At 43.7% G+C, this 20,358-nt stretch overlaps 1 protein-coding gene across 3 annotated transcripts in view; it reads left to right on the forward strand.

Annotated features, from left to right (window-relative positions):
* Positions 1-20,358, forward strand: part of CDH4 (cadherin 4) — a 1,160,485-nt gene that overhangs the window by 747,696 nt on the left and 392,431 nt on the right. Inside the window, exon 1 of one of the 3 annotated variants that reach the window (XM_081948627.1) lies at positions 14,436-14,658. The exons of the other annotated variants lie outside the window; for them this stretch is intronic. The gene's annotated coding sequence lies outside the window, so the exon portion shown is untranslated. Of the gene's footprint in view, positions 1-14,435; positions 14,659-20,358 lie in introns of those variants that run through there. 3 annotated transcript variants of the gene reach the window in all.

Below are 20,358 nucleotides of genomic sequence, written 5' to 3' on the forward strand. Positions count from 1 at the left end.
TGACGCCCCTGCTTTAAAGCAAGGGTGGAGAACCATGTCCTTTTTATGAGTTGTGGACTTCGTTTCCCAGAATTCCTCAACCAGCTAGAGTAGAATCTCAGTTCCCCTGGTTGGTCTAAGGTCCCTTCCAAGCGATTGTCAAGTCTTAACTGTAATAGCCAATTCTTTATTAGCTTTCCTCAGAAACGTCTACTCCATCCTTCCCAATTGGCATGACTACTGACACAGACACATACAGATACACTCACACACACACAGAGAGGGTGTTGTGGCCTGCCAGCAGAGCTGGCAGCAGATTCTAACAGTGAAGAGGTTGGGGGGGGGGGACATGGGCCAGTCCTGGAGTCTAGGGAAGGCTCTGATGAGGGCTCTGCATCAGAGGCAGAGAGGGGGCCAGAGCCGTATGCCAGTTATCAGCTGCCTTCAGAGTCAGACATCTGTGAGGCAGGCAAATAGCTAGAGTCAGTTTTCAATGTGTGCATGCACAGAGTTGCAAGATGAAGGGAACAGCTAAAGAACAGGGGTCGACTTGGGAGTAAGGCCACAGGTGGACGATGAACGGCCCCTCTCAGAGGAAATAAAAGAGGAGCAAAAGGGGAGTGGAGTTTGCAGGAGATAATTAGTTCACTTAATTGGTTCGTGACTCTCCGAGACTCCTTGCCAAGTTTTGCAGATATCGGCCTGGCATTTTTCCAAGCCAGATAAGGTCTGTGACTATAAATCCTCCCTTGAAAGACTTGGTTGGATATGAATGAACAGAATTCACAGTAAATTAATAAAAGGTTTTTTTTGCCGGGACCAGGTGTTTGCTTCATGCTCTTGGGAAGTCTCGGTCAGAACAGAGGGGGAGGGAGGGAAAGAGATGGAGAGAGAGAGAAAGCAAGCAGGAAGGGCTAGAAAGAGTGTGTCTATCTCCACAGAACCTTTCTCAAACAGTAACATTTGGCAGAGATATTATCTATTCTTTGACCTTGGTTTGTTTTAGCTCCGATGCCCTGGTTAATTCTTAGTCAGGCTGCCTGATTTGCCTTCTGGATCTTCCAAAGGGACACTGGGGCCCTCATCAGTCATGGATGATTTAATCTGGATTCCTGCAGGGTTGGACTAAATGATATAAACGGTCTCTTCCACTTCGGTGATTCTGTGATGCTGATGGCCGCTGCTCCTCTCCTGGCTTTGTTTTCACCACACCTAATCCTCCAAACCCATTCTCCTTTGCCCTGACTGTCCCAAGCAGTCTTGCTACCCGGCCTTTCTCTTGAACATACACAACATACTTGTTGCATTCACCAGGCGAAAGCAGCCAGAGCCGCTCACGAATCGTCTCAAGCAGAACGCTTTATTGCTATGCGCCTATATTACAAGCATCTCACCAGAATGCAGTATTGCAGGCTAACACACTATTCATTGCCAGCCATTCGATTCTCACTGGCTGAAGGTTGACTCAGCTTTCCATCCTTCCAAGGTGGGTAAAATGAGGACCCAGTGTGAAGTTTCCAAGAGTTTCCTCCCAAACAATTATTTGTTTCCTCCCAAAATGAAAGTTAATACTTAAAGTTAATGAGAACCCAGGTTGTTGGGGGTAATATGCTAACTCTAAACAGCTTAGAGAAGTCTATAAAAGCACCATGAAGCAATACGTAAGTCTTAGTGCTATTGCTATTTGCTTAGGAAAAGTGTCTATGGAGATTCTCAAACAACCAGGTCATGTTTTTCCAAAACGCAACTACATTTTCTGGGTTTTTTGGTTTCCTTTGAAAATATTCCCCTTCTCATCCAAGAAGCTTCTTCGGTTCTAAGGGCATTCTCTTAGGAAAGGTCAGATAAAGTCTCGAGGATTTGGGGGGAAGGTCAGGCCCGTGCCGCTTTCTGCAGTGCAAACACTCTAAAGCAGTGATCGCTTGTCAGGGTGTGAATTCCGCCCTGGAAATTAATGTATGCATCTTGGCAAACCTTGAAGTATACTTTTGAAATAAGCAAAAAGAAACCCGAGACATAATCTAAGAAAAAACATTTTAATTGTAAAGAAAGTAAAAAATACAAACTTACTAATTAATTAATCACATGTTGGCAGAGGCCCTTTGTCTGCCTGGCATACAGACAAAGGAAGGAAAGGAAGAAGGTATGTGATGTAATGACATGCGCAGTAAATCATTGCTGATAAGAAACAGTTCATTCTACCGTATAACTCAGAATGTAGGCACACCTGGCAAACAAAATAAACACAGTGACATAGCTAACCTTTTTGTCACTGTGTGCCGCACCCACAATGCAATGCACGCGTGATCCCACACACACACAACCCACTCCCCTGCACATATGCGATTGACCTCCCACATGCGCCCAGCTCCCCACACATGCATATGACCCTCCAGATGTGCCCCATGCATGGGTGCAACCCACATGCATGCCCGTGTGACCCCCCCCCCGCCCCTGCACATCCACATTCATCTCCCGCATCCACCCCGCCTCCCGTGCATGTGTAACAGAGAACCGAAAACCAGCTGGGCAGTGGAAGGCGTGCGCGCATGCGTGGGGCAATTGACCTGGGGCAACAGCTCACATGCCCAAAGAGAGAGCCATAGGTTCACCATCACAGCTCTAAACTCTAAGCCCCTCTTAACACCTCTCTCCATTCTAGCGGAGATTCCACCACACGTAACGTGTGAAGCCTTACTATTAAGATAATAAGCTGGTTCATACAACATGGATGGGTTCCCATAATACCACATTCAAATAGAGCTGCATGGCAGGCAGCAAGTAAACTGGATAAATAAAATAAAATAAATGAGAATACTGAACCGCCAAACTCTCCTCTCCCAATTTAGCCTAGATTAGAACGTTGGGTGAAGGCAACTAATGGAAAATTTAAATAGAAGATAATATAGTATATTGTTTGCCTCGCAGTGCCATTCTCAAAGCTGGCACTGACTTTGCATTGAATAAATCTTCAGTGATCAACAACTTATTTTTTTCATACTTCACAGCCCCATAGAATAATCCCTTTCCCAACCCACCAAACATCATCCAAATGATGTTTTGAAACTGAGAATTTCAAGGTTGATTTTTCCCCCTTTTTCAGTTGCTCAGTCTTGCACGAAACCTGATAGCAATTCAATTAGAAAATGCAAATCAAGTCACAGATTTACCACCCGAGTGTTGAATTACCCCCAAGAAATGGAATGATATTCTAGAATAATAGTAAACACTTCAGATAAAAGTTTTATTTTAGAACTATTTTCACAGTGAGCCTTGTCTGGAAAAAGAAGGGAGGAGAAAACCTTATCTTATAATAAATTACAGGTAGTCCTTGACTTACGACTACAGTGGCGTTCAACATTTATGCTGCTAAGCGAGACATTTGTTAAGTGAATTTTGCCCTGTTTTACGACCTCCCTTGCGAAAGTTCTTACGTGAATCAGTGCAACTGTTAAGGTATTAACAAAGTTATTAGGTGATTCTGGCTACTTCGTTGACTTTGCTTGTCAGAAGGTCGCAAAAAGGGGACACGCGCCCCTGGGTCAGTGCAGCCGTCATAAACATGAGTCAGCTGACAAGAGACTGAATTTTGATCATGTGACCATGGGGATGCTGTAGTGGTTGTAAGTGTGAAAAACGGTCATAGAGTCGGGGGTTTTTTCAGTGCCGTTGTAATTTTGAAATGTCACTAAATGAATTGTTGTAATCCGAGGACTTTGTATTTGAGAATTCTGGCTCCCATCAGCATTTTTAAAACTTAGATGAATAATACTGTATTGCTGGAAGAAAAAAAAAAGCAGACAAGGATAGTTCCTTTAAAAATAACAGAGTTTTATTTGTAAAGATTTATCTCTCAATGCATTTGAGAAAATGCGCATTTATCAACTTAATCACAAGGAAAGAAGAACACCACAATCATACATGCATATACAAAATAGGTAATTCTTGTGTTTTTTTTTAATAGCTGTGTCCTTTGGGATACAGTCTCCATCCACTCCTAAGTGAAACTGGTTTTGTGCAGAGATGGATTTCACATAATTTTACCACCCGTTCCCCATGCACCAAAACTGTGAGCATGCACACTCGCTTCGTGAGCATGTGCAACTTGCACGCATGCACTTTGCTCATGCATGTGACTTGCATGCATGCACGTGGCTCAGGGGTGGGTTGCTACTGGCATTGTTGCCTGTTCGATGCAAAAAACATCTTTCTGCACACGTGCGCATTTACACCAAAAAATATAATACAAATGCGCAGAACATTAGAAAAAAAGGCAAAAAAGTATATTTCTGAAATGGAGATTGTTCTGCAAAGACGCAAAACCCAAAATCAAGATGGCGTCGCTGACAATAGAACCGGTTCAGGTGCGTGGGCGGCCGAGTTACTACCTACTCAGCCCAATCGGGCTGAACCAGTAGGAACCCACTTCTGACGTGGCTTAGAAAATGTGGCTAAATAGGAGAGCAAAGAGGTGGAGCGGTGGGGCAGGCCCACCCTTAGGACACCACTACCGGTTCGCTCGACACAGTCCGAACCGGCTAAATACCATCACTGGTTATGTGCTGTGTTTATGAGAAAGAGTAATAGACAGAGAAATGAAGAATCTTTTGATCAATCGCAGCCTTATTCAGTCTCTCATTTTTCCAAACTTATTTTCTCCCATCTGTGTGTCAGTGTGAGCTTAAGAACAGCAGCAAAAAACAAACCCGTACCACCTAAAAATCCAGGCATATTTTCCAGAGCAAGTCTCCTCATCTGTGTTTCTTTTCTACCCCCCCCCCCCCCCCAATAGATGCATTTTGCAAGCCATATTTCTTAATATGATGCACCGGGCTAAGTTATTTTTGCCACTGGATACAGTTTTGTGAGCACATTTCCCATGGAATCTATTTGTGGCTGTGAAAAACTGTACTGCAAGTTTCAGAAAGTCAAAACTACAGGAAACACAAAGTTCTGGATGTTGTAAATATTCGTTAGAGAGGTTTTTTATCAGGGTAACCTGGTCTACCCAAATATGGGACAGTTCATACTTTCGCCTTTCAGCCCAATCGCAGGAAGTCACTTTCTCAACAAACTATTTTTTGTGTTAAATTTACAATAACCGACAAAGAAATAAAAGGAGACTAGTATAGATCTATTTCAAGCTATTTAGCTCTCGTCAACTAGCCATACCCTTCTGGTATTCGAACCCAGGCTGCTTACCTCTAAGCCACGGGCTCTCCTAGCTTTGTCGGCTATACCAGGGGAGAGATTAAGTAACACTGTTGTTAAGTGAATCTGGCTTCCCCATTGATTTTGCTTGGCAGAAGATCCCCAAAGGTGATCACATCACCCAGGGACACTGCATTCGTCATAAATGTGAGTCCGTTGCCAAAGGCCTGCACTTTGGTCACATGACCATGGGGATGTGGTGTGAAAAATGGTCATAAGACATTTTTTTCAGTGCCGTTGTAACTTTGAACAGTCACTAAATGAGCTGTTGTAGCTCAAGGACTACCTGTAATCTCCATGTCAGGCCTGTAATTCTGTTCCTTTTAGGATCTTTGGCCTGCCACATAATTAAAACATATATATATATTAAAAAAAAAAACCAATATAAAGTCATGCCTTTCGGACTACAAGGAGCACCCGCAGTATTCATGCAGTACATAAATGAAGTGCTACACGACCACCTGTACCGCGGAGTACTCGTTTATTTAGATGACATCTTGATCTTCTCTGAGACCATGGAAGAACATGTGAAACTGGTACGGCAAGTCCTGAAAAAACTTCTAGCTGCCAAACTTTATGCAAAATTGTCAAAGTGTGAATTCCACAAGACCTCACTAGATTATCTGGGATATCGTATCTCCAATGAAGGAGTAGAAATGGACCCAGAAAAAGTGAAAGCGGTGTTAGATTGGAAACCTCCAAGCACTCGCAAACAATTACAAAGCTTCCTTGGATTTGCAAACTTTTATAGTTTATTCCAACCTTTGCTGAAATTGCCCTACCATTGACTGACCTACTAAGAACGGGGCCTTCTCCTACTAAACCAAAAGCAAACCAACCATTAAAATGGACAATCGACTGTCAAAAGGCTTTTGAGAAATTAAAACGGCTCTTTGCCCAAGAACCCATATTGCAACACCCCGATCCAGAGCGACCTTTCATAATCCAAATGGATGCCAGTGATGTCGCGATAGCCGCGGTGCTACTACAATAGAATAAAGAAGGCCACCTCTTACCATGCGCTTACATCTCCAAGAAACTCACCACTACGGAAAGAAGGTGGCCCATTTGGGAGAAGGAGGCATTTGCGATCAGGTGGAGCATGCTCACCTGGAGGCATCTCCTGGAAGGGGGGGATATACCGTTCGAGGTATGGACTGATCATAAAAACCTCGAAACTCTCCTTGCCCATCGAAAGTTATCCCCTAAACAGGTCCGTTGGGCCCAATATTTCCAAAGGTTCAAATTTGAAATTAAACACATCCCCGCAGGGAAGAACTTGTTAGCAGATGCACTGTCGAGAAAACCCCAGTTTGACAGTAAGAAGGAAGAAATTTTCCACCCCATCATATCTCCTTCTCACCAAAAGGCAGCTCAAGTCACCAGCTTAATGCCAACATGCCTGTCTTATTAAATTGGAGTTTTAAGGATCACTTTGCCTTGGACAATGATTTAATTCTGCATGATATTTGGAACGCTGACACTCCATATGATGGCAGATTGCTGAGATTAACTTTTGCTATTAGTTGTGGATGTCCTCTTTCTGTTTCATCATGGTATAGAATTCAGTTTTGTTTCTATATCTGTAAAATACTCTCCCTAGCGGAATCTATTTCTAGGTTGAGTCTCTCCTTGATCAGTTCCCATCCATTATTCCTTGTCTGGCTTTCAGGTGCCTTGGAAAATAGCTTGACCCCCTCCTCTCTGTGGCAGCCCATAGATAGGCAGATGTTGTGGTGGTTTATGGCATTAAAGGTAGTGTTGCAAGATGTAAGCTCTACCAAGTGAAGCTGCCTTTTGCAATTGACTGGTGGTGATTTTGTCAATAGCAATAGCATTTAGACTTATATACTGCTTCACTGCGCTTTACAGCCCTCTCTAAGCGGTTTACAGAATCAGCCTATTGGGACTGACTCTGGGACCTCATTTTACCGATCTTGGAAGAATGGAAGGCTGAATCAAACTAGAGCCAGTCAGGATTGAGGGAATCGAACTCCTGACAATGTGAGCAGTTAGCCTGCAATACCGTATTCTAACCACTGTGCCACCATGGCTCTTGGTGCTCCAGATTTTGGAGTTGCACTCAATCACTATCGGTACTATCTTTGCTTTCTTTTGCCACGGTCTTTCTACTTTCTATTTGCAGGTCTTTGCGTGTTTGCGATTTTCTCCAGTTCTTTCTCTTCTGTTGTTTCCAAGTTCTGCCAAATCTAGTCTCCAGATATATATTTTTTTGTCTTTCTTATCAACAGTTGTTAAATCTGGGATGTTACAGTATGTGGGCAAGTGCTTCTTTGTTTGAATTCTGAAATCCTAGAGTACTTTAACTTCTTCATTTTCTAATGTCGAAGCATTACAAACACACTTGCAACACGAGAGAGTAGAAGCATATACAGGAACATGCAGAGATTCAGCATGGGGCTGTTGTTGTTTTTTACATAGAAGAAACTGCAGATATCTCCTCTGGGCCCTGTTGAAAAGAGTTGGTGGTGGTGGAAGGAATTCCAGAAGTTTTGTTTCTCTAGCTTCCCTTATTTCATTTGATCTATTTAGACAAAAAATGGTTCTCTCCTCCCCACTCAGATCTCAGACCTGGAAGCTTGTTTTCTCTGGAAGGCAAGATATAAACTTATTTAAATAAACCACACAAGCTGTTCACTCAATTTATTTATTTTTTGCAAAATACCACCTTTACTTTAGAGAAGGTGCCAATGAGAGGACATTTTCTACAAGATGTGTGTGTGTGTCATTTGTACACATTATTGCTCATTTTCACAAACATACTACCAGCCTAACAATCATTCTGTGTGTATGTCTCTGTCTGTCTGTCTGTCTGTCTGTCTCTCTCTCTCTCTCTCTCTCTGTGTGTGTGTGTGTGTCTGTCTCTCTCTCTCTCTCTCTTTCTCCCTCTCCCTCTCTCCCTCCCTCCCTCCTAAAATTTTAAGGTTCTATGTCATTTGGAAAAAGTACTTTGGGACTCACAGGAAAAGGACATCACTGTTCTCTATTCTTCATTAAACCAAGCTTCAGTTGTGCAATTGTGACTGTCATCTTGTCTTTAAAAAAAAACTATATTCTGACTTTCCGGGAGAGGAAATGCAGCTGTTTTAAGGAGTCCGCTTTACTTCGAGTCTCAGGTGGACACCTAGAAAAAGTCAGGCTCCTTTAATGAAGAGCAGGGAGATTCTACATCTCTGAGCAATCCAAAATATATCTGTGGAGTCCTTGGTGCCCTCTGAGCTTGGTTGTTTTCTTGCAAATTTTTCATTATCCAACTTGGTGCCAGTTCAGTGCCAGCCTAGACAGCACTAAAGAGTCCACAGTTCATCCTCAAGCTACACATACGCTCTTTTGTTGGTACTGAAATACATCTTCTAAAATATATTTGAAGTCTCCACAGCCTTAATGAGTATCTTCATGTGCCCTTTATGAAATTGTTTGTTTGGAAGATGAGCATGGCCTTCCAACTCACTCATGGCGACTCCAGGTGGCTTATAGAAACAAAAGCCCCAGTAGCAATAGCTCTTAGGCTGATTGTCAGATGTGCCCCCTTCAAAATCCAAGAAAGGAAACCCCCGACTCCATTGTTTTAGAGAAAAGGTACCATACGAAGTGAAAACGGCGAAAGTAAAGCAAGACCTGAAACTAAAGGAGTGAAATTGTACATATCAAAGGTTTACCCAAATCCCTTCCCCCAACAACCCCAAGGCGAATGTCCAATTTCCAGCCCCCAAGGGTGTCATGTAGGCTGCATCTTCAGGTGGCTTCATCCATCTGGTATGCAGAGACAGTTGACTTTGACCAGACCTAAACAGGACCATTCAGCAGGTGTAGAAGATGGTGAGAACAAAACTCCCTCCTCGTCCCGAGATATCTCCTCCAGCACGATTCCCCTCCCAAATACTGAAATCCCCTCCCTCCCTGTTACTATGGCAGCTGATAGCAAGCAAATAGAGGCTGACACTTATATACCACTTCACAGTCCTTTACCACCCTTTCTAAGTGATTTACAGAGTCAGCCTATTGCCCCCAACAATCTGGGTCCTCATTTTACTGACCTCAGAAGGATGGAAGGCTGAGTCAACCTTGAGCCGGTCAGGATCGAACTCCTGGAGTGAGCAGTGAGTTAGCCTGTAGTACTGCATTCCAACCAATGCTCGTACAAAATCCAACAAATCCTTACCTACCCTCGGGCTTAGCCTGATCATCTCTTACCTATGGAACTAAGAATGGGCAGCACCTGCCTGATTAAATTCCTGTGATGTTCACATTTTCAAAAAACAAAACAAAACATATTTGCATGCAGTTTGAGTGCAAGTTTCCACAATGCATGCCTTTAGTTTAATTAGAAAACTTTGTTGCAAACTTGGCTAGAAAATACGTACAAAAAAAGAAAATGTATTTCTAATCATGAATTCATTCAGAAATGATCAATTAGCTTGGTACATAATTTAAAGGCGAACAAAATAAATGTCATCCCTTCCTTGGCTGGACCTGTGTCATTCTTATCTCGGTAGGAGTTTGTGAAACTTTGCATTCAGAAGATTTGCAAATAAGGGGTGGAAGTGAAAATTCCTCCCTGTAACTCTCCTGACAAGATATTTCATCACTCTCAACACTGAACAAGTGGCAGCCTTTGAAACAAAACAATGGGAAACTCTAGCCTTTTAAAAATACTTGACATTTCAAAACTTTTTAAAATGTGTTTCAGGCCGACTCCTTTTTTTAAAAAAAATATGGTTTTGATGGTGCTTATCACTCACCGCATGCCGTACTAACTGCAGTTTTTAAGGTCATATTGGAAATCTCCCAGATACTGCCAGGAAATCTATCAATACGAAATGTCACAAAGGGGAGAAGGGGTTATGTGCAGTTAGCAAAATAGATAACCAAACACTAATTGCATCAATAGTAACCTTAGAATTTTAATGAACTTGGGTATTGATTGTTAACTTTACACATTATCTGAATGAGCATCCGTATCCATTTAGGAACTTCACACAAGCTTGGCAGGCGTGCCTTTGTGCCACTGTGTAGTTTGTCTGTACTGTATATATTGAATTTATATCTCTTCGTTTTGCAAAGAGCTCGTGCAAGCATAGACTGGGGGCAGGCAGGGATGTGTGTGTTTAATATCATCTCTGCAATCGCAACCCAACATGTCACTTCCCCAAAGACAGACGAGACCAAGACTTAACTTTTCCTACCGTGTTTCCCTGAAAATAAGACCCTGTCCAGAGGTGGGTTCCTACCTATTCGGTCCAGTTCGGCTGAATAGGTAGTAACTCCAGTAGACACGTGATCATACTGGTTTTATCCTCGGCAGTGCCATCTTGATTTCTTGTTCTGCACATGCGCAGAACAATCTTCATTGAAAAAAATGTGAATTTTATTCCTTTTTTAATGTGGTGCACATGCGCAGATCATTTTAACTGCAAATCTGTGTATGTGTGTGGATCGCGAGCACAAAGTTTTTCGGGCATCGAACCAGTAGTAATGGCGGCCGGAATCCACCCCTGACCCTGTCTTATATTTTTTGCCACCAAAAAAGGCACCAGGTCTTATTTTCAGGGGGATGTCGTCCACTGACTCACTTCACTTGTGCACGTCGCCCCCGGCCTCCTTTTCACTGTCAGAGGCCTTCAGGAAGTTTTTCTACAGCCGGCAATGCTATAAAAGAAATGGCCCAGCAAGGCAGGTGTTGGGGTGTGCAAAGCTGCAACTGTCCACCTCCCCATCCCCACCCTAACTTAATTTTACCCGTGCACCCTGGAGTGGGTGGAGTCTTAATTAGGGCTTATTTGGGGGGGGGCTTATGTTATAACAGTTAAACACCATTGAGGGTGCAAGCCTAAATTCACCTATTTACCTAAATTCACCTATTTACAATATAATAGTAGAGTTGGAAGGGACCTTGGAGGTCTTGTAGTCCAACCCCCTGCCTAGGCAGGAAACCCTATACCATTTCAGACAAATGGCTCTCCAACATCTTCTTAAAGACTTCCAGTGTTGGGGCATTCACAACTTTTGGAGGCAACTTCTGTTCCACTGATTAATTGTTCTAACTGTCAGGAAATTTCTCCTCGGTTCTAAGTTGCTTCTCTCCTTTAAAAATGAACCCCACAATTTTCCTTGAAGAAAATGTCCTGTGCCTGTTGGGTTTATCTATTTATTTTTAAACTAATTTTGGTGACTATGGGATTTCTTTAAAACAAGAATAGAATTGTGGAGACCCACACGTGGGCAGAGTGTGGTGTTCTTCCGTTTATTTATTTAATCAGCCATTATGTATTTATTTACAAGGCTTAGAAGCTTCCCCAATCAAAGCCAATTACGTGCAGTGTGCAATTCCCTATCTTTATAAATCAACAAAATTAAACACAGAACAAATCAATAGAGGGGAAAAAGAAAAAAAATGTCAACAATCCAAAACAAACAAACAACTGTAAACTCTCATCAGGAATAAATTCCCTCCCTGGACTGAAAATGAAAACTTAGTTCTTCATTAAGGTGTAGGGTTTCCTGCCTAAGCAGGGGGTTGGACTAGAAGACCTCAAAGGTCTCTTCGAACTCTGTTATTCTGTCATTCTACCAGTGGAACAGAAATGTGTTCCAAAGCTTGTGGCTTAACGGAATTGGCATATTTTAATAAATGTTCCAAAGTTCAAGAAGGAGCAAGACATTCTGCAGTCAAAGGGCAAACTGTTAGAGAGGATAGGGTTTACACATGAAAATCTACGTTCTTAATCAGACAATAGTCCTTCAGAGAAGAGATCCATCATGAGAGTCAATTTGTTGCAGTGGTTAAGATGATGGCCTAGAAACCAGAAGATTGTGAGTTCTAGTCCTGCTTTATGGATGAAAGCTGGCTAGGTGACTTGGGGCCAATCATAATGAATGTGAGTTCTAGTCTGGGTGAATTACATATAATGCACAGGTACAGTATAGATGATACCTTGCTCAGTAGTAGTAACTATGAAAGGGATCTTGGAGTCCTAGTGGACAACCGTTTAAATATGAGCCAGCAGTGTGCAGCAGCTGCCAAAAAAGCCAACACAGTTCTAGGCTGCATAAATAGAGGGATAGACTCAAGATCACGTGAAGTGTTAATGTCACTTTATAAGACCTTGGTAAGGCCACACTTGGAATATTGCATTCAGTTTTGGTCACCACAATGTAGAAAAGATGTGGAGATTCTATTCTATTCTATTCTAGTTCTGCCTTAGCCAGGAAAGCTGGCTGGGTCACATTGGGCCAATCACCAGGATACTGTGAGTTCTAGTTCTGCCCTAATCATGAAAACTAGCTGGGTGACTTTGGGCCAGTCATTCTCATCTCATCTCACAGAGTTATTGTTGTTGGGAAAATAGGAGGAGAAAAGAATATTAGATAGGTTCGCATCTTTGAGTTACTTTTAAAAATAATAAAAATGGAATATAAATATGTACACAAATATATAATCCATTTTACCCAATCTTATTGAGCAGACAGATATTACTGGGAGAGAAGGTTCTTGTAGGTATCCAAGCCTTAAACCATACCACGAACACCTTGAATTACATTTCAAACCCTGATGATAGCCAATGCAACTCTCAAAGTAGGGGGTGTTACATTGGCATGCTGAAACATAACCATAGCTACCCAGGACACTGCATTCTGCACTAGCAATAGCTCCCAAACATTTTAGTTTCTAAGTAGCCAAGCCATGGTCTGTATGTTCTTGTTTTCATTTTACAGAACAGAATAACAGATTTGGAAGGGACCTTGGAGGTCTTCTAGTCCAACCCCCTGCTCAGTCAGGAAACCATTTCAGACAAATGGTTGTCCAATCTCTTCTTAAAAACTTCCAGTGTTGGAGCATTTACAACTTCTGGAGGCAAGTTGTTCCACTGATTAATTGTTCTAACTGTTAGGAAATTTCTCCTTAGTTCAAGGTTGCTTCCCTTCTTGATTAGTTTCCATCCATTGCTTCTTGTTCTGCCCTCAGGTGCCTTGGACTCCCTCTTCTTTGTGGCAGCACACCGCTGGCTCATATTTAAGGGACTGTCCACTTTTCAGTGGGTTGAAACTTCCCTAAGCTTTCTTTATATTTGAAAGGAGATTTTTTTCCAATCACAACGCTTACCGTCACTCCTAAAACAGTGCTCTTGAAATCTGAAAGAATATTTCTCTTGAAAGGACTCGGAACAATCATTCAACCAATTTCTTCACCTCCAGATCTGATGGAGAACTTTGCAAGTTCCTCCTCTCTGTTCTCTGGAAGACAGCTACAGTCTTGCACAGTAATAAACATGCCAATTTAGAGTTTATCTTCATTTTTTTTTATTGATCTCTGTGAGATCCCTTTGATGCTGCTTTAGATGAGAGTGTTCTTCCTACACTGCTGAAAATTGCCTACTCCACTGTACAGCTGCAGGAGTCTTTGTAGCCTTTTATTTTTTGGAGATATTGCAACTCAAAATGATAAGACCCAAATGGGTATCTTGGCAAAGGATGTGTTTTCCCACTGAGCAGCATAAGTAGAAAATAATGCCATATTTAATAGTGGCATTAATCATTCTTGGAAATACATTTTAAGAGACAGCAGCAAATTGGCACCGAGATCCTTTAAGAACAGCTGGAAGATAAAATGTAAGACATTTTAAACGAATAAAAAATGTAGTGCAAGCGGCCTCTGTCTGATTGCCTATGCTGTGACAGGATTCCCAAATGATAACATGTGAAATCAACTGTTGGAAGAAATGTCCTTCTGGGTGGGTTCCTGCCAGTTCTAATCACTTCTATAGAAGAGGTTCTACAAATCTACAGTGCCGTTTAGAACCGGTTCCAGCTCCCTCCCCCTGCCCGTCCGCACATCATCAAGGGAGGAATTCTGGGAGTTGAAGTCCACAAGTCTTAAAGCTGTCAAGTTTGAACACCCCTGGATTTTTTTTTCTAAAGGGTTATGGGTGCAAGGGTCTTGCAACTTGACAGCTTTAAGACTTGCGTGCTTCAAATGCCAGAGTTTCTGAGCCAACATTTTGGTTGCTAAGCAAGAGCGTTGTTAAGTGAATTTTACCACATTTTACAAGTTGACCATGCCCACCCAGTCACATGGCCAGCAAGCCACTCCCACCCAGTCACATGGCTGGCAAGCCACTCCCACAAAGTAGGCCACACCTACAGAAGAGGTTCTAAAACATTTTGCAACCCACCACTGGTTCAGTTCCAAGTGGGGGAAAAGACATTGGAAACATGGAAGCTGCTTGGAAAGATGGTTTAATGGTGGACAGAATCACATGGCTTGAGTTCCTGAGCAGAAAAAGGACCAAGATGCTGAGAGTGTCTTATACCCTGTGTTGGGCTCCATCTCTCTGTTTCCAGTTCCTGTGCAAGAAATATATCCCATTGCCTGTCAGACTCCCAGGGGTTGGGGGTCTTAGCTAACTCTGTAGGCTGTCCCCCAGGCTTGTTTGAGTGCTGGCTGAGGTAAGTGCCATCTGGTGAGATGTGTAAAGGGCTAATACTATCATGTTATAAGGCCCATGCCTTAATCCCATCACCTTGGAGCTGAAGGGGGACACCTTTGTTATGTAGAATAGACTGACTCAGGCCTTAATGGCCCATTCACAAAGGTGGGGGCTGCTGAGCTTTTGCCTCTCTTGAGTTTCTACTTCTCTTTTTAGGGGAAATATTCTGCCTTTTTAACATTTCCTAAAATATTTCATTTTGTAGGAGAAGGGTGGGTGCTAACTTCCTACACAACTAATGGAGTAAGCTCCTGAGAAAAGATCATATTTACAACCATGTCTGTGATCTTTCAACCAGCCACTTCAATAAAGGATATTTGAGAATAAACAGCATGTTTTTTTTTTAAAAAAATACACCATTGCCGAGATGATATGGATGGATATGTTCTTTTAATTTGTTTAATGTTATTTTGTTTATTTAGGAAAGGAGACTTTTGAATTGCTGCCTTCCCATAAATGTGTTGTGGCGTGCTGGTGGCCTACAGAGATGGAAGCAGAGTCAGACAGTGAGGAGGGTTGGGGAGGAACATGGGCCAGTCCTGGGGGCTGAGGAAAGCTCAAGCGAGGGCTCTGCATCGGAGACAGAGAGGGAGATAGACAGCAGTGAGGCAGAGGAACAGCTGGAGCCTGTTCCCAGTGTGCGCATGCGCAGAGCTGCCAAAAGACAAGAACAACTAAGAAAGCAGGGTCGACTCAGGAGTAAACTGACACCTTGGAGGTGATTGGCCCCTCCCACAGGAAACAAAAGAGGAACCAATGGAGAGGAGGCTTTTGCAGGAAACAATTTGTTCCTTTTGTTTTATACTTAAGAGGGGAGATGTAATGATGTGTAAGTTTTATGTTATATTTTAAGTGCAATTGCTGTTTGCTGCCATGACTCTTCTCACCCCACTCCTGGTACCATGTGATGACCTTGGCATAAAATAAAGGCAGACAGCAAGGAGCTTGAACTAGAGCTCGTCTTTATTCAGCGGCAGCCATCTATAAACTGACTTCTGCCCTAGATGACATCATTAAAAAGGTTAACTGTTTCCTAGCCTTCTTAAAGAGCTAAGCACAGCAATTGCACTTAAAATATAACATAAAACTTACACATCATTACACCTTTGGTCATTTCAAGAATGGAAAGTTCTGTTTGTGACTATAAGAGACACTGTGCCAAGTGTTGCCTTGCCCTGCATTTGGAAACTAGTTATCTGGCAGCTCGCCAAGCAAAATAAGGTTTGTGTTGATAAATATTCCTCTGAAGGACTGTTTGCCAAACCTTGCTGACTGTGAATGAAAGGAATTCACAGTCGCGTAAATAAAAGAGATTTTGCCGGGACCAAGACTCTGCTTCATGCTTTTTAAGGACGCCTAGGTCAGAACAAAATGATTGTTGAAATTTAGGGAGCTTAACTGTCATTTAACCAATTATATGATTTCATTATGAGCAGCAATGTCTATATCAAACTATTTGCTTTAAGGAAAAACCACAGGGCATAGCCTCAACAACATTCTTGCATGAGCAAATTCAATCTCAGATTCAGTCCTAGGGATATCACACAAAGGGTCAAATACCAGTGATGGAAAAGGCCTTTGACTAAAGTGAAACTGACAGAATTTGATTAGTTTGGGACTGGGTAAGCTAAAGACTTGAACTGTATAAGGTCCCTTGTAGAATTTTATGCAACTTTTATACCTCCGTCCGGTGTAAGCAACCAGAAGTTTTAACAGAGTTGGAAAGCACCTTGGAGGTCTTCTAGTCCAACCCTTGCTCACGCAGGAAACTCTATATCAGTGATGGCGAACCTATGGCATGCGTGCCACAGGTGGCACGCGGAGTCATTTGTCAGGGCACGCGAGGCGCTGCCCTGTCAGCTGGACAGCGCGCATGTGTGCGCTGGCCAGTGAGTTCACCCTTTTTAAAGCCATTTTTCGCCCTCCCCGGGCTCCAGAGGCTTTATAGGAGCCTGGGGAGGGTGAAAACAGCCTCCCCCGCCCCCAAGGATGCCCTCCGGAGGCGTCAGGGAAGCCTCCGAACAGTCCCTGAAGCCTTTGGAACGCTTAACACGACCCTCCTAGCAAACCGGAAGTTTGCTCGGAGGGTCATTTTGAGTGCTCCGAAGGCGTCAGGGACCGTCCGGAGGCTTCCCTGATGCCTCCGGAGGGCGTCCGGGGTGGTGGGGGAGGCTGTTTTCGCCCTCCCCTGTCTCCTATAAAGCCTCTGGAGCTTGGGGAGGGCGAAAAAAGCATTTAAATTTGGGAGGGAGAGCGCCTGTAGTGTGCGCATGCACACTGGGGGTCGCACATTGCATTATGGGTGCGGCACACCCGCACACGACCCCCCTGCACTCCCCCCACTTATGGCACGCGAGCCAAAAAAGGTTCGCCATCTCCGCTCTATATCATTTCAGACAAATGGTTATCCAACATCTTCTTAAAGGCTTCCAGTGTTGGGGCATTCACAACTTCTGGAGGCATGTTGTTCCACTGATTAATTGTTCTAACTGTCAGGAAATTTTTCCTTAATACTAGGTTGCTTCTCTCCTTGATTTGTTTCCATCCATTTTTTCTTCTCCTGCCCTCAGGGGCTTTGGAGACTAGGTTGACCCACTTTTCTTTGTGGCAGCTCCTGAGATATTGGAACACTGCTATCATATCACTCTCTTAGTCCTTCTTTTCTTTAAACTGAACGTTTCATTGCTAATCACCTATGTTAAAAGAATCTTGCCAGTCTGATTACGTTCCCTTGCGGGAGCAGTCACACAAAGTCTCAGTGATTCAGGTAGAGGTCAGACCTGTCCTGCTTTTTGCACTGCAAGGAGTCTAAACTCTGCTTTCTCACCTCCTTCCAGTTGAACTGGAGGTGTATGGAGATTCTCAGTCATCCAGGTCATGGTTGGTCCCAAAGATACTTTTTCAAGAGGAAACTGGACTTTCTGTTTTTTCTTCGAAGTCGTTTCGCTTCTCATCCAAGAAGCTTCTTGGATGAGAAGTGAAACATCTTCAAAGTGCAAAGCGTGCACAATGTGAACCGGTACCAACGCTGGTAGGAACCTGTTGTTGCTCAGCAGCGGCCAGCTGAGCTGTTGGTGGATTCTGACAGCTCAGACCATTATGGGACTGCTCTGGAGGATGAGGAAGACTCTGGAGGGTGTTTGGAGTCAGAGCAGGGACTAGAGAGGCCTGTTGGCCACCAGGTGGCATCTGAGTCAGGGAGCAATGAGGAGGAACAGAGGGAGGTTGTCCCTGATGTGCGTGAACGTAGAGCTGAGAAGAGAAAGGAACAGCTGTGGAGACGGCATCATAGAAGGAGGTAGGGACAGCTGGCTAAGGGTGTGGCCCCTCCCAAAGAGTTTATAGGTGGAGCGACGGGAGGGGAATCTTTGCAGGAAACAACAGTCCATTCTACTAGCCATTGAGAAAGCATTCCGTAAGTTTAATCTTGGTTCTTGAAGATAGCTTTCTAGGCTCCTAGCCAAGGGGTGGCTTTATCTACATAATTAGTCATGGCGGACAGCCAAGCCTGTGTCTGCATATTTATTGGAATCACGGGACAGAACAGAACCCATCCCTGATGCAGACGTTTCATTATCCAAACTAGGCAACATCGTCCGTGCTAGATCACTGATGATGTTTGAGTAATGAAACCTCTGCCAGAAAACAAGCAAGTGCAGAACTGAAAAACAAGATGGCGGCACCAACGGCGCCACCTGGGGAACCAATTTGGGGGCGTGGCAGGCCTGGGTCACTGCCGTTTCTAGCAAACCAGTCTGCCAAACCAGTACCAGTTTGGCCGAACCAATCCGAACAGGTAGGAACCCACCACTGGTCTACAATCTTCTTTAGAAGGATTGTTCCCGCCATGGAACTTCAAGTCTTCCAATGATGTACCCATTGCAGTGGTGCGATACAACAGGTACACCCCGGTACGGGCGTACTAGTGCCTGCTGGGAGGACCAGGTACCATTCCTGTACGGTGCTCCGGAGGGCCCGCCTGCCCGCCTTTCTAACCGGTATTTGAGCCGATCGGGGCTTCCGTGCATGCGCATGGACCGTATGGTGGCTGCGCGACGCTCCGCCGAGTAGGTGGAGCATCGCAGAGCTGTTGTGGAGCATCGCGGGGGGTAAGTACACATGTGCGTGTATATGGGGGCACCCGGCCCCGTTGCACCATACTGGTTGCAACGGGATTCGGAATCCACCACTGATGCATTGCTATTATAATAGAGGCTGCTCACTGTTGTAATCCCTCCCTCCCTCCTCCATCTATCAGAAGCCATTTATCTGCCTGCTGGAAAAGGAAGGAAGGAAGGAAGGAAGGAAGGAAGGAAGGAAGGAAGGAAGGAAGGAAGGAAGGAAGGAAGGAAGGAAGGAAGGAAGGAAGGAAGGAAGGAAGGAAGGAAGGAAGGAAGGAAGGGTTGAAAGAAATGTCCTTCTGGGTTCAGTTCCAAGTGGGGGAAAAGACACTGGGAACATGGAGGCTGCTTGGAAAGATGGTTTAATGGTGGACAGGATCACATGGCTTGAGTTCCTGAACAAAAAAGGGGAATCACATGTTTCCAGATGTTGGGTGAAGAAGAAAAGAGAAAAAAGGGGCTTGTTGAGGGTTCCTGGGTGTTTTATACTCTTTGTTTGGCCCCACCTCTGTTTCATGTTCCTATGTTCCTGTGTAATGTATTCTTATTGGTTGCTGGACTTGGGGGTGGGGGTGGCGTCTCAGCTAACTCTGTAGGTTGTGTGCCTTTTGAGTCCCAAGCTTGGTTGAGTTCCCAGATGCCACGCGGTGAGTTTCTTTAGAAGGCTAATCTTACCTTTTATTATGTAGACAAGCTCAGGCTTTTTAAATGGCCCATTGACAAAGGTGGGGGCTATTAAGAGTGAGTCTGTTTCCTGCCTAAAAAACATTTTCTCCATTTCTTATCCAGGGAAATATAATATTCTGCCCTTTTCAATGTTTCCCAGGATATTTCATTTTTCTAGGAGAGGGGTGGGTGCTAACTTCATACAGAAGGAAGGAAGGAAGGAAGGAAGGAAGGAAGGAAGGAAGGAAGGAAGGAAGGAAGGAAGGAAGGAAGGAAGGAAGGAAGGAAGGAAGGAAGGAAGGAAGGAAGGAAGGTCAATCTGCTGAGAAGGAGTCAAAAAACTAAGATGGAGGTTAAAACAATGCGATCAAAGTTTTGCTCAAGATGACCAACATCTTGAGCTTTTATTTATTTATTTATTTGCCCCGCCCTGCCTAAAAGACCCATTAAAAGACCATCTGGGAATCTAATCCTCTGACTGCTGGATGGGGAGAAAAAAAGTGGAAGCCCCAAGAAAGCAGAAGTTGATAATCTATTACATTAAAAATAAGCTTTTAGTATTATCGGCTTTGCAGACGGAGCATTTTGCAATCTTATGTCAACCTCCCCCCCCCCCCACATACACACTTTTTTGTCATAATGAGATGTCTGTGTTTCTCACTCAGCCTTTTCTCCGTTCCTCAACCCAATCCCATGTGATTTTTAAAATTGATGATTTTTCTTCTTAATTTACTGCAATTTGAACTGTGCTTTCCACTCCTTCTGTTAACTGCAAAGACCCAACTGGGGGGAAAATGCATTTCTTGTTTAATCAAGGGTTTGGCAGCAGCTGCCAAAAAAGCCAACACAGTTCTAGGCTGCATAAACAGAGG

This window comes from Natrix helvetica, assembly GCF_964273705.1.
Source record: "Natrix helvetica genome assembly, chromosome: 3".
Classification (NCBI taxonomy): domain Eukaryota; kingdom Metazoa; phylum Chordata; class Lepidosauria; order Squamata; family Natricidae; genus Natrix; species Natrix helvetica.